This window comes from Melopsittacus undulatus, chromosome Z, assembly GCF_012275295.1.
Source record: "Melopsittacus undulatus isolate bMelUnd1 chromosome Z, bMelUnd1.mat.Z, whole genome shotgun sequence".
Lineage (NCBI taxonomy): Eukaryota > Metazoa > Chordata > Aves > Psittaciformes > Psittaculidae > Melopsittacus > Melopsittacus undulatus.
In genome coordinates this window covers 96,679,391-96,694,550 of record NC_047557.1, presented here as the reverse complement: position 1 = coordinate 96,694,550, position 15,160 = coordinate 96,679,391, and the positions used below count along the sequence as shown (strand labels likewise).

General features: G+C 40.9%; 1 protein-coding gene across 3 annotated transcripts in view; it reads left to right on the top strand.

The window, feature by feature from the left end:
* The window catches only part of MAF (MAF bZIP transcription factor), a 186,076-nt gene that overhangs the window by 54,834 nt on the left and 116,082 nt on the right, over positions 1–15,160 (top strand). Inside the window, exon 3 of one of the 3 annotated variants that reach the window (XM_005152371.4) lies at positions 5,672–6,461. The exons of the other annotated variants lie outside the window; for them this stretch is intronic. The gene's annotated coding sequence lies outside the window, so the exon portion shown is untranslated. Of the gene's footprint in view, positions 1–5,671; positions 6,462–15,160 lie in introns of those variants that run through there. 3 annotated transcript variants of the gene reach the window in all.

Below are 15,160 nucleotides of genomic sequence, written 5' to 3'. Positions count from 1 at the left end.
GCTGATAGATATAAAAATTTCCTCAGTTTTGGCATTATGTTATATTGCTTTAGGAACCTGTGTCTGATGTCCCCTTCATCCACACCTCTTACTGATATATTAAACTTTGGGAGTTTGAACCTAAATTTTGACCAAGTTGCATCACATGGAAGCATTCCCGATACCTCAATGTGTGCAGGGCAAGTCATGCACCATAAGCTCACTGTATCTGAAGGTATCACTGCTGTATACCAGCTATATGCTTGGGAGAGTGAAGTCAGATTTTGGGTGAGAAATCCACTGCCAATGGCTTTTATGTGGAGTTCATGTCTGGCAACTGAGACTGGTCATTGTTTCTGCTTTCCTGATCTGAACACCTCTGCTTCCATTGTAAAGGACAGCATATTCTTCACAGTGGAATGAAAACTAACCACCTGCAGAACCTCTGCAGAAGTAGGGAGACTTATCAAAGATCATCATAATGAGGAATGTTTTGTACTGATGATCAAAATGCAAAACCGCAATGGGAGAAAGCATCCTCTTCACGGGAAACAAACATTTTGGGTTGTAGGGCAGCCCAAATGAGCTGACTTTCTTCAGCTTCTCTATGAGGTTAAACATGTCAAAAGGCTCTCTGCTAAGCGTAGGAGAGAATTTTATAAATGGCAGTTGGGCAATTAATGTTAACCATCAATATCAAAATGGCTTAGATTGCATGATTAACTAGTAAGAGTTTTGAGCTGGCTGGTAATTTTAGATTAAATAGCCAGGCAGCCAGTGACTTGAATATTGATGAATATCCTGTGTTTTATTAATATGCATTCTCTATAAATTAGAGGCTTAGTACACAATGAAGAAACCTAATGCTCTTGCTATTTTTCATTGCCACAGGTAGAGCTGAATAATTCATGGCAATTAATTTATTTCACTGATTTAGCCTTTTGGGTTGGTGGTGGGGGGAAGCTGAGAACAAGTAGTCTGCAGGTTTGTTTTCTTTTTTTCATGATTATTTATTATAAATAACTCATCAAACATTTGAAGACTAATTCTTAATTGAAGGAATTTTTTGTATTCTTCAACTGGAGAAATTAGGAGGAATATGGGCAGAACTGAAAGTATCTGGCTAGTCATTACAAGAGCCCAAATGAATCTTAAATTGCAGAAAAGCACAGCTACTTGCAAATACAACCCAGTTAGGATCAGACTCATGTTGATCTGTATTGATTGATGCAATACTGGTTATATTGCATGTTTCTGTTCCTCTTTGATTAATTGTAGTTCTTTAGGACCCAGATTTTCTTACAAATATTTTTATGTGTGCTGAATATGCTATCTGTACTTAGACCCTAAGGTATTTAAAATGGCATAGGTGAAATGCTGCCCCTCTTCAACCCAAGGGGAGATTTACCATTGATTTTGGAAGATCCAGGATTCTACCTACTGAAGGAAACATTCTTGAAAATCCTTTTTGTGCAAATAGAGCAATAACACATCCAGCACAGATGTCATTTTGTATTTGAGCGAGGCTTCAGAGTATCCAAATATAGATTTTAAATTCTTTTTTTGGTAGGGGGAGATGGTGCAGCTTTATGAGATGAAATGTTGAAGCACTATGATCATTTGCCAGTTCTGCAGCTCAGGGTGGCTGCAACTCCGTTTCAGTGTTATGCAGTCATAGCCAGAGCAAGTAATATCCAGAAACACAAGAGGAGGAGGAGTATGATTACTGCCTCTCCCTTTTGCTGGTTCTTATAACATGCTGCACAGCATTGAGAGTTGCATAGCATGCAATAAATCATTGGCTCATTATGCTCCTTCTGTAGGTTTGTTTAGGGCACCTACTCTAGTACCAGCTCTGAAAGATCATCTGTTCTTCCCAGAAATTCCTCTTGGATATAGACTTCTGGTTTGATTTGCAGAGGGAAAAAAAACCCAACTTAATGTCTTATTTTTACCATAATTTCTTAGCATACACAACAATTTACATTACAGAACTACCTAAGAAAATAATTCTGTCAACATATGGAGATTATTTTAATTTATAGGTGAATGATTTTGTTAAGAAAAGGCAAGAGGTTAAAGAACGTTTTTGTGTTTTTGTGACTTGTCAACATGAAGTATTAGCAAATGAAACACAAGGTCTTCCTCCCCTTCTTTCTTCCTTCCTTCCTTCCTCTCTTCTTGCCTGCCTTCCTTTTTCTTTCCTTCTTCACTTTCTTTTTTTGTGTACAGAGAAACTTCTGATCCCCTACCTAACCAGATTATATTGAATTGTTCTCGGCTGTAAAAGAAACCTAAAGTACCTCATCAAAAAGTATCGTGAGGTCTTCACTTTTTCCATATGTCTTTAGCGCAGCTGGTGCAGGAGGGCACCAGTCTGATTGATAGAAGAAGGATTTTTGACACTTGGTTTTGATTTAAACAGACAAATCCTCTTAAGAAAATGTGTTCATTAGTTGGCCTAATTTACTAACGAGGAGACGTATTCAGCATTGCTGATTTTAATAAAAGAGTATTTATTTAACACTGCACAAAGCAAATGCTGGAATAACCTAGATTGTACCTGCAGTGAATTTGAATGCCTAGAGCTGAGACTTTAGAGAGCAGGTGGGTACACTGCAACACTGCTAGGTTTTGCTGCAGTGTTACAATGTGATCTAGGATCCAATCCAGACTTCTCGGAAATCAATGGAAATTCTACCCTTGACTTTACTGGGCTCTGGATCCAGCTCCAGTTGTGCCAGAGTGGTAATGAAATGGCTCCAGCTTGAGGGAAGAATTTTCTGTCTTAACAAATTCAGTGTTTTATATTGATAAGTTTATTTATATAAGGGGTCCTAATGTCAGGTTGGAACGGTTTTCACACATGCCTTGCTCTGACCCTCCCTCTTAATCGCAGTTCCTTGAAATGCAATAAATTTGTGTTTTCTGACCACTAAAACGTCTCAGCTGAACAATGAAATTTCATAAATGACGTGACAATCAAATTAATTGTAAGCCTGCTTAAAATGTGACCTGCCTTCACATGAAAACTCCCTGAGCTTTCTGAACCCTTTAGCAAAATTGGTTGTGTTCAAAACTATGATGAAACATAAAACTAAGTCAGTTTTTTGTAATTTGGAGTTCCGTTATATGTACTTCTGCACCATTGTCTCAGAGTCCTCGATATAATTTTTGTTTGATCCTAAACTCTTACAAAGAGCCCAGGAATACAAGATGTGCTGAGGTCAGGACCAGAAAAGACTATTTCCAACTTCCATTGCAACCTGAGTCCCCCATAAACATCTAGGACTCAGCGAGAATTGTACCCAGCTCTTTTTGATGGAAATACAGTGGTGACCTTCTAGATTGATTAAAGATGTGACATTGATTGACTTTGAAGGGAGCCACATCCACCCTTCTTCTGCCAAAAAGGCAGTGGCTGCAATGTGAAGCCTCAAGAATGGGGCATTGCTCTTCCGAGTACATGGAAGACATCCAAGGGTAACGGGATAATGCAGATAATGGGATAGGGTTTCTCCCCTCCACTCCCTCAAATACCATATAGCTAGATTTTAGCTATCTAGATTCAGGCCTTAGAACACTTTTCTCTGACAGCTGTTTAAAAGATGAAATAGCTAAGGAAACGAGCTCTTTTTATAGGTTATGTAGGATGCTTGGTGGTTGAGAATGTCAAAAAGGACTGGTAATGTTGACTCTGCAGGGACCTTTAATGGTGATGGAAGATGATGCTGTGAGGACTGCTGTGAACAGCACAGTGGAAAAGATGGTGTGGTGAGGAAAGAGTTTTATTCCTCTGGCAAACCCACCTCCGATGATTTTACATGCTGTCACTTTGGGGTGTCTAGTTTGAAAGATGCTAGAATGGCCCAATTTTCCAAAGATACACAGTATTTTAGCAATATCTGGTCTCTTTAAGGCAACTTGAATGGGCACTGACAAATATTGGTCTCTAAAATTGCCACTTTTGAAAATCTAAGCCACTGAACCTGATATGATCTATCATAAACCACAGACAAGGGAACATTTATGTTGGAGAATGCGTAGTGGCTTGAAAACTACAAATCAAAATAATTCACCCTTTTATGTGTAAATATCCTCTTTGATACAGGAATTGAAAAGCTGTCTGGTTTCCTTGTAGGCTCCATAAGCAAGCAGCATGCCACTGTATCCTCTAGAATGCTATTTAAGCAGTATTTAAAGTGCAGACCTGTTAAGGTCAGTCAAGCTTATCTGTATGCTAAACTGAACCTACCAAACTTTCACTAAAACCATCAAGTAAGGAGGTCTCAAGTTCCATAGTTCCCTCCTGACAAGGGTGCAACTTGACAAATGGTGAAGCACCAAAATATCAAAGTGCTTTTTCAGGAATAACAATAAAATCAGAGGCAGAAAGACACCAAGTCCTGATACAGGTGTCTGCTGTTCCAAAATAGTCTTTCTCAGATGTAACACCGTCAGGTTCGTTGCAAGGGGGCAGAGGCAGGAGCTGCAAACTGCAGCAATAGCATCAGCAAATTTAGATCCTTCATGGTGCATTTCTGAGCTGGTAGAAAGACTGAAGAATCACTGCAAGAAGCTCACGAGGAAGGGATTACTACTGTAACTCACTGGATTTACTGTAAGCATATTGAAAAGAAACTTTTCAATGCAGACATGGAAAGGCAGTGTGATGTGTTTTGCTCATATTCCAGTCACTTTCCTCTGTTTTGGTGCCTTAATCCAGATCCTGTTGAAGTCAATAGCTGTCTTGCCTTTCAGAAGGATTATACCCCTAAATAGCTACTTTAGGAAGTGTACTTTGCTTGGTGATAACACAAAGCAGAGGGTGGATGATTAACACCAATTAGGATTATTTACGAGAACCTAGAAAACAATAGGTCCATAAATCATTGTCTTATCAATTGTAGTTCCTCCTGAGTAATTTAGTCATCATTGGTCAAGCTGTGTGTTTCACTGTTTGCTAAATAGAGATCTGACTGATGTTAACTGAAGTTTGTGAAAATGTTGAAGGTACAATATGGCTTAGTATAACAGCAGAGTGTTTAAAAAAAAAAAAAAAGAAATCTGTTGGTTTTCAGCATTTCTAATTTATAACAAATCCTCTACAGTTTTTCCCCAGGTTATATATAGTAAATTTAAAGCGACTGACAATAACCTTGTTTCTCTTGGGTTACGCTTCAGCTGTACTCCAGTGTCTCAGTTTGGAGCTTGGGGTGGTTTTGCAGTAAACCCCTGGTTGTCTCCATTTGCTGGTCAGTAGTTCAGATGCAGAGCAGCTTCAGTGTGCACAGATTCCTTCCAGAGAAGACCCAGTGTAGAGCTCTCTCCAAAAGCAAGCCAGGGCTTGGTGGGGAGATCCAAGGGGTCAGACACACCACCACGAAGTCCTTCAGGGTGTATGTAACCCTGCTTTGCAAGAGGATTGCTATCAAACTGCCCAGATTTCCATGCCAGCCTCAAGTGGAGTTGTGCTATAAAAAAGGTTAAATGCTTTATGTGACACCCTTTTTTCCTAGTGACTGGCAGCTCTTGTGACTCCTGCTCCTCTTTCTTTCACCAAGACTTCTGGTTCATTATCCTTTCTGTTCATTGACTGCCCATCTTCTATGGCTGTTCCTCCTTGCTGCTGTCATTTTCTTCTTCTACTTTCATCACTTTTTGTCATCCCTTTTCCAATTTCCAACCTTAGTCTCCCAGAAGACCTGGAGTGGTGACACCTGGATGCAGAGGAGATCACACTGCTTATAAATCTGAACCATAAGGAGGCCAAAAGTTTCTTCAGCAGCAGGAGGTAAGCCAGGACTGCTGGTGGGTGTGAGGAACAGAGAGCAATGCCACATTCGTTTCAGAAGATGAAGGCAGCATTCCTGACGATGGAGACTTTGGGGCAGTGTCATGATCCCGTACAGAAAGCTTGAAGAGATGTTCAGTGGGGGAACACACCATCCAGCCAGCTGCTCTGTTTGGTTTAGTCTATGGACCTCTGGGTTCTGCACACCAGAGACTGAAAACTCTTGACTTACCCTAAATTCCCTCTTTGTGGACTTCTGATGTGACAGGAACAGCACAAAAAAATCCAATATACCTGCTTTGCCATAATATTTTCAGCCTGCTGACTTTCCCAGGACTACTTTCTGCTCAAATTACTGGAACTTAATTACATGAGGCTTAATTTCAGTTGCCTGGGCAGCTTTAGAAACCATATATTCAAATTTGAACCACAAAGGCAGAATTTTGGGAGCCTCTTTGTCCTCTCATTTTGTATTAGTTTAAATGAAGAAACTGTGCCTGTGAATCTCTGCTTTATTACACCTATTCCAAGTCAGTCACACTTTGGGAGAGACTTCCCAGACTCTCAACAGTTTAAGAGGAGCACAGACTACACCTATGTTTTTAATTTATGTTTCTGAAACTGTGCAAACAATAGATATTTGTCTTCTGCTTATGCATTTTCTTGTAAATAAAATGTATTGAGACCATAGATGGAGTTACACTGACTTTACACCGGATAAAAATTTGTATTGACATTTTACACAGAAGTGTTGTATTATCTGTACATTTTTCTCTTAGATATTGCAACATTTAATTGCAACAAAAAAAAAGGGAGAACCAAGGGAGAAGTGTGGAGGAGAAAGAAGAGGAAAGGACACAGATGAGGAATGGTGGAGTTGGAGGATAACATTGGCTATCAAAGCATTACCTGAGAATTCCTATGATTAGGACTTAATATCTTTCTGACCTCTCCATTTCATTATGATCTGCTTAGGTGATAAGTAATAAATGGCCTCTAAATTTTATTGCATTTGATAACTTTCTTTTTGCATTGATTTATTTCCCTCCATAAGATCTTATCTGTGTTAAGGCATGAAGACTTAATGTTTTTGATGGGGTTGACTTGTTCTTCTGGTGTATCTGTGTTGTTATTTAGCTAGCAAGTGTTCCACAGCAATTCATCGAGTAACACTTCCATCTGTCACACTGGGATGATCAAGAATACATCACAGCCGATGTGTAAGCACTGATGGGTATCTGGGGTTGGGCACCCACCTCCAAGTCAGCACATAAAAAAAACTCTCCAAGGAGCCAACAAAAGAGGTCTTTTTTTAAACATCCCAGCCCACTAGTGGATTTATCCTTAATGCATTGGCAGCATTCCCCTTCCTTCCTCTGCAGGAATGTTCACCTGACTCTGCAGCCCTGGGGTTTTTTTTGTGTTATAGCATGCAGAAGAAGTGAAGTGCAAGACTGTTTTGTAATAGTTCATGGCACTTCTTTCCTCTGCAGTTTGGGATCATCTTATTTACCTCCAAAGAGGCAAGTGTAGTGAGCACCACCTCTTTTTCAGGAGTAATGTTGCCTCGTCAGCATGGCCATGCAGGAGAGGGCTCCTTGTAGGGGATGGCTGTTGTTTCTAGGAGCTCACTGACATACCTTCAAGGGCTGAGGGTTCAGCTTCTTCTGCATGAGAGAGGAAAGGAAATGACCTTCACCCAACTGAGCAGGGAACAACAGGAAACCTTCACAGCCTGAAGCTCCTGCCATTTCCCACCCCCCATAATCCGGCATTCAGGGACCATTTTGACAAACTGTCAGGGGTTTTGTTGGGGCTTAGCTGCCACAGATATATTAGCAATGTATGTTGATGATTCATGGTGAAATGGTGTACACTGATTTAAGTGATGGACTAGTCATTCTGTAATGGATTTGAGAATTCTCAATCAGATTGTACTTAGTTTTATCAAGCAGGAAGCTGGCAGGCTATGTTTTAATCAACTGATAGCATTGCTTGGCAATTGGCATCCAGCTAGTGAACAGAGTATTTCTCAAAGACCAGTTCTCTAAGCTGCAAACAGCAACATCCACTGATATTTTTCAGCTTTACCTCCTATTTCATAGAAACATAGAATAATAGAATCATAGAATAGTTAGGGTTGGAAAGGACCTTAAGATCATCCAGTTCCAACCTCCCTGCCATGGGCAGGGACACCTCACACTAAACCTTATCACCCAAGGCTCTGTCCAAGCTGGCCTTGAACACTGCCAGGGATGGAGCATTCACAACCACCCTGGGCAACCCATTCCAGTACCTCACCACCCTTACAGTAAAGAATTTCTTCCTTATACCCAGTCTAAACCTCTGCTGTTTAAGTTTCAACCCGTTACCCCTTGTCCTATCACTACAGTCCCTAATGAATAGTCCCCTCCCCAGCATCCCTGTAGGCCCCCTTCAGATACTGGAAGGCTGCTATGAGGTCATTTATGTTTAGCCTATTTCTTTCCCAGATGAAACTTTCAGCTGGAAGTTCAGAAAGATGCAGCACATCAGGTCCTCTGCTGCTCTTTCTCCAGTGTTGGAGGGGGAATGGATGAGGCAGAACACATTTGCTCCATCCTCCAGGCAACTATGTTGAAACAGCCTCCTGGATATAGCACAGAATCTCAGAACCATGCACATTCAAGGATGTGATGCTGGCACAAGTTTTTGAGTGTTCACATTGTGTAAGTGCAGTACATCTAAAATGTGGGGCCACACTAGGCGAGACATGGCCTTTTCTCCTTTGAGTCAGGCTGTTTCATGACCCATTATCTGCTTTATCACAAAAGATGTACCCTGAGCTCTGACCTGTGCCAATAGACAGCAAGAATGGTTTCCTTTCCTGATAAAACTCATCAGCCTCTTCATTACTTCTGGGAAAGGCCAGCTCCCATTGAGCATCTTCACAGTGCAAATAGCTACTTAGATAATTTCCTACTCAGGATTTACATTCTATCACAATTATTGAGTGTGCAGCCATCTACACCCAAGTAACTACACTCAAGCACAGAGTCAAACCTGAGGAGCTCGTTTGTTGTGCCTAGCTCCTGTATAGTAGTCACTGTGCTTAGCAACCCACCTCCAATATAAATATATCTGCTACTCTGAAGAGCAGGCTTTGAAAAGCACCAGAAGGGATCACTCCCCCATAAGGGTTTTTTCCAACATTGCAGAGCAGTTAGGATTTTCAAGAAGAAATTTTTCTCCCAGTTAGGTTTGCCATCTAGTCAGGTCAAGATTTCACCCTGTTCTGACAAAGCTCTGGTACAACTTGCTGCTATGGGTCATGAACCCCGTCTAAAAATGGGTTCTGCCCAAACTGCTCTTGAGCCATGCAGGCATGGAGGGAGATGTAGAGCAGCTGTCCATGAAGCTGGCTATAGGGAGCCATCCATAATGTCATTGCATAGGGGTCAATACTCTGCTAGCCAAACTATATAATCCTGTTGGTTTAAACGTGGTCAAATATTTGGGGCCCTTGGAAGAGACTGATGATTGAAAGTATGTAAAATAATCATATTCCCCAAAAGTAATAAAAATATAAGTGAGATATAAGGAACAGAACACTTCAGCAGACAATATCACCTGCTTCAAAAACTGACGTCCAAGTTTCTAATGTTAGAAGCACCAAAAGGACATGTGAAAGCAAAGCTGAAAAGAAGTCTTCTGCCTTCTTTCCCTGTAGCAGAGAGCGTATGATTTCCAGGGGGTCATTTTCTGTGTAAAAATTCCTATTTGTATGTTTTACAGATTAAAATAAAAATGTGTCTCGCAAATATATTCAATATGTCAATTTTAAAGCAAGTTAATTCACATATCCAAGCTTTATCACAGAGTGAGTGGGAAAAATCCCCAGCCAGATGTGAAGAGTCTAATCTTGACTTTCTTTTGGGGTTCATTTATTCCAGTGTTTGCTCACTTTTATGAAAACTTGGCTGATGGAATAATCTATTTTTAAGAACATCTCTAGGGACAGGAGGACACATTACAATATGTCATTCAGGCAGTCTCTCCCAGATCATAAACTCTATGGAAACAGAATAGCACTGGAATAGCAGATTCCTCCTCCCTTTCTTTTTGTTACCATATCTTTTCCAGCCCAGTGTACTCTTCCTCATACTATCTGAGCCCATGCAGGCAGGCTGCTTGTCTCCATGTTGTAGAGAAGTAGACAGTGACATGCATCAGTCCTTGCTCTACCTGACTGGCTCATCCTGTCTCACATTACCTCATATATACGTTGGGATTTTCCCTTCTGTCTCTGGGCTTTCACTCATATCACCTCACTTTTCATGTTTTATGTCCATAAGTGCTACTGTGTGAACTGATGAACTGGAGAAGAGAACTGATCCTGCTGAAAAAAATACCTGAAAAAGAAAAGCCCAAGTTTCAGACTGATGGTTTCCCTTGTCTGAATCACTGCATTTCTGTCAAAAAAAAGGCCATTGATCCATTCGTGTTCACATAGACAGGGCTTCCATTTTTAAGATTCCTTGTGTGTTATCATATACATTGCTAATTACCATAGAACCTTACTAGCAACTTGCCTGAGACACCAATTTCACTGTAGTAAAGCACTTGCAGCTTGCATAAATCTAAACATGCAAATCTATGGAGGTCCTTTGAGAGAAAATAGGTTTTCTAGGATCCTGTTGCTCTAGATATTATTTTAACATTCAAATCTAAGGCCAAGTCTTCAATCCCAGCTCATGCATTTGACCCCAAAGACCGGAATAAGTTTTACTTTGTATGGTAAATCCATTCCAGGTTACCACACCCATTGCATATTTCTTCATGTAGGAACTGTGCATCAAACTGTCTGGTCTAACTAATACTAGGTTATTGTGCCTACTACTGCACTTATGACACAACTTTGCAACACGAAAATAATCCTGGTCTTTTTAAACACGAGGAGAGCAGAAAAAAGGACAACATCAGATCTGATCCTCCTGTGACAAATTCTCATTTCCATTTATTCAGAAAAAGATCATAATTGAGACTTAAGAAAGAAAGAAAAGCCCTCCATGACTTTAAGTGTAAAATCCATTTTAGTAGCAGGAAGCTGTTATATGGTTAGAGCAGTTATTTTTATTGTCTGTCTGGGTATAGTTTTTAACTGCAGGCACAGAATAAATCAATAGTGTCATAAAGCTACTCTCACCTTCTGCCCTTTCTAAAGGGACATTGTTCAGTGTCTGTGCTGGATGTGACACAGACTACTGCTTTGATGCGCAGAATTACTCCACGACTAATGTGCTAAAGGATAGCTGTGAGTGTGAACCATATTTACCTGTGTCTCTTTGTATCATCTCAGAATCGTCATATTAAATGCAAAATAAACCACGGATACACACAGAAAAATGTGCAGAAGTTCTTCATTGGAACAAAGGGTCTTTCTGGTTATTCTCTTGGAAATTATGTTTTCAATGAATTAGTCCATTCATAAATCTCCTCAAGTGACATATTTCTTAGACTATCGAAGAAGAGAAAGCATACAATGGTTCATAGGAGAGTTCCCACAACTTCAACCTGATTGCAATCTGCTCCTTAATACAGCAAGGAAGGACATAGCAGGATCTGACTGTAGAAAGCTGAAACAAGATAAAATTGCCCTGGAAGTGTGTCTTTTTAATAGCAAGAGTAGTTAACGGCTGGAACAGTTGGCTTAGGAATGTGGCGGATTTAGCATTACTTTCAGTCTCTAAATCAAGAGTGTTTCTTTCTAAAGATATGTAATAGCTTCAGCAGAAGTTATGGATTTGAAGCTGAAATGAGTGGATGAAGTTCTTCAGCTGTGTTACATAGGAAACAAAACCAGATGATTATGATGGTCCTTTTCAGCCTTTCTAATCCATTAAATCCTGGTTTGGGGCCTTTCACATGTTGGGGTTTAAAGCAGCTTCTAAGGTTTTCTGGATGGTTTCTGCAGGCAATACACGTTCCTGAGCTGGCTCTGACAAACCCGTCTAAATGAGTGTCCAGAATTTACACACCTTATAATTTATATATAAATCACTGCCTCTGAATGCAGTTCCAGATCCATTTCTCTGTGTGGCTGAGTTCACTTTATTCTATGCAGTGGGGATTTTCTTTTGCAAAGCAGATATGCATCTGAGCTGAAATACACACCATGTGCCACTGGACATGCTGAGAACAGTAATCCCTAACATGGACCACAGGGAAATAAACCTTTATGGATCAAATTCTTAAAAGATTTATTGTCAGCAGCTCACATTGTCAAGTTATTTCATCACACCTCTCTTTGCTTGTGCATTGCAACTTCCCCAGGTTGGCACTTCTGACAAAGGCATGAAAACTGTACTTGTGCTGCAAGTGGGAGGTGGAGACAGAGAAAATCTGTGCTCTGTCTGTAGGACTCTGTGCTGAGACAGCTCTATTTTCACATCTAGTCACAAACTGATCAGTATTACCTCTGTTATTTGTTTTGAGGATGGCTCTCAAGAAATGGAATTAAAGTTTGGATTCAGTAAGATTAAAGAAAGTAATCCATAAAATAATGCAAGTGGTTTCTTCAGGTAGTACCACTCATGTGTTGCTTAGTGCTTGGTGGACAGAGACCACAGGATTTTGCATACCTCTTGGTGAGCATGGAAGTTGTTGACTGTGAATACCATTCATCTGGGTAACCTAATCTTTGTTTTCCTTCCCTCTGCAAAATGCTTAGTGCTGGATTTTGATGTCTATAAATACTGATTTGGATTTCCCTTCCTTTCCTCCCCACACTCTATTGAAAGCAAAGCCATGTCAGCCCAGCACGAGTTGCTGACTCCTTCCCTCCGGTTCTTCCCCATTCCCGCCGTGCATGAGCTCGGTTGCGTGCAGCCCTTCAGCTTCCCCTCGGGACTCTGGCACTTGGGAATGAGAATAACAAATGCTGGGGAACAAATGAGACCCCAGCGGGTGTGAAAAACAGTTTGGAAATAAAAAACAACCCACGTGAACTTCCTGGATTCTCAAACTTTTTCATAAATAGCCAGTGGCCTCCTATATAAGCAGCAAGCAGCAACAACAATAATAAATTACAGTAAATATCATGCTGCCATAAGTGACAGCAAACAAAACCCACTGCTGTTCAGAAATGAATTGGAGGAAATATTTCTTAATCTCTTTTTGTATTATTCAGCCCTCTGTAATGATTTATAATACTCTAAAGAAGTTGTTATATGGAGCTGTTTCTTAATCATCTGTCCTAGCATCTTGCTATTATCTGCATGTGTCTGTGCTCTGGTGGGGGCTCCAGCACTGCTTGATGCAGTGGTTTCACCATCAGCTGCGCTAACTCGGTGCACAATGGCTGCACACGGGCTGGGGTACGGGCCATGTGTGCTCACCCTAGGAATAAACTGATTTAATGCAAGGGACCTCTCAGTCTTTCTCTGGGACCCTGTTGTCTTCAGGGACAAATCTGTTATTAGGAGGAGATGGTCTGAAATAGGAAAGCTGAGCAAGGGTCAGCCCCATAGGGGTGCCTTGAATGAAGGTGTTGCCCCAGAAGCTGTCTGGTTTGAGGCAATTCAGCTGTAAATAATCTCGTCCATCATACATGAGGTCTTTGGTACTGGTGTGCATCAGATGGATGCCCTCCAGATGAGTCTGTCCGCCTGTGAGTCTGCGAGCACACTCATTATCAGCACAGGAAAATAAAATGGTGGGGGATAAATTAAACTGGGAACATGGTATCAATCGCTGCTGTCTTTGTCAACTTATTACTAAAGATTTATACATGATGCAGTGCGGACTGCTCAGTGACACATTTTAATTTAATTAAATTTCCTGTTGGATTGATGTCTGATCAATCAATAATGTTAATGTTTTTGCAGTTTAGAGATTAAAGCTTGGTTGAGCGGATATTGAAATACTCTAACTTCCAGCTGCCTGGGAAAATCTTCTTCTGCTTCTATTTCTCAGAAAGACTCTTTTGGGTGAGGATGCATCGTGGGGCTTTCAGTGTACCTACACCAAGCCTGAAAGCTTTGCTCTATCCTGGCAGAGGGCAGGGGGCTGTGCAGCAGTGTCACTCCTCAAAAAGACAGAATCACATACAGCTAAGATCTGGGTTTGTGTAAAATCTGTGCAGCTCTGTGTATTTTCTCTCTGATGTTCAATGCAGGAGAAAGTTTGAAGAACAGGCCATTGATGACCAAGGCCAAGAGACTTCTGTTTGCTATGTGCTCCACGGAAATCAGCAATGTAGAGGTTTCACCTTGGCTTTTGAACCTAATTACCACCAAGGGTCTGTCCTTCACAGATCCTCCAGTCCCCTCTGGATCCCTCTCACTCCACTGGCCTCTACAGCCTCTTGTGACAATGAGTTCCCCATTTTAACTGCTGCTTTCTAAGCTGCCATCCAGGGGTGGAAAGGATCCTGGTCTGGAGCTGAATTTCACACTTCTGGAAGCACCTTGCTTGCCTAAATTTCTCACAGATGAGCTAATTGTACCCCACCCTCTTCAGGCTGTGAAGATAAAGAGATGCTGTAGCATGTCCACAGAACCTTTTTTTACCTCTTATTGCCTTGTTTCATTTAGTGCCTCAAATATTTCAGCAGTGAGGTCAGAACAGGCTTTAGCTTACTTGGGGAGTTATTCGATGCTGACTTTTCTGTAAGGCTGTGGGGTCTTGCATGGTCCTTTAAAGACTTATGACTAAAGATAAAATAACAATCCACATTTTCAAACTTGTAAAAGTGTGAACCCAAATTTCATCATAGTTGCAGCTGTGGCCACAGTCTCAATAAGTCAAATTAATTTATCAGATCTTAACACCATCAAAACTCGGGTCTGCAGGCTCAAGCATCACTCTCTGGTCTCCAGGTGTGTACCATAGCTGGCTCTGTACTATGCAGGGTGTTTATATTCTGCTTGTATTTAATTGAGCATTAAAAGGGGTAATTTCTACCTAGCTTTACTTTAAAATCTGAAAAATCTTCCTATGTTCTTTCTCTTAAGGATGCTCTGGTGGCTGTTTGCTCTGTACCTGTCCCTCAGATAATGCCAAAGTAATGCACAGAGGGAAGGAGGGAGAGAGAAAGAAGGAAAGAGGAGCACGGGGAAGAAAGAGCAGCTCATTTTCCACTGTAACACAGATACCTGACGGGTAGAAGTCAGCATCTTTTTGACAGTACAAGAACTTGGTAATTTAAAACAGGAAGCAAAAGAAATGCCATGACCAAGTAACTTTGCCTTGACCTCCTCATAAGAAAGTCAGTGTCTTTAAAGTAAACTGGAACTTCTTGATGGAGTTTATTTGGATGTTGGTTGCTCCTTACCTCACTAGAAGAGCAGTATTTCAGCAGTGTAAGAAAAGATTTAGTCAGGTTGTAGGATGCAATGAAGCTAATTT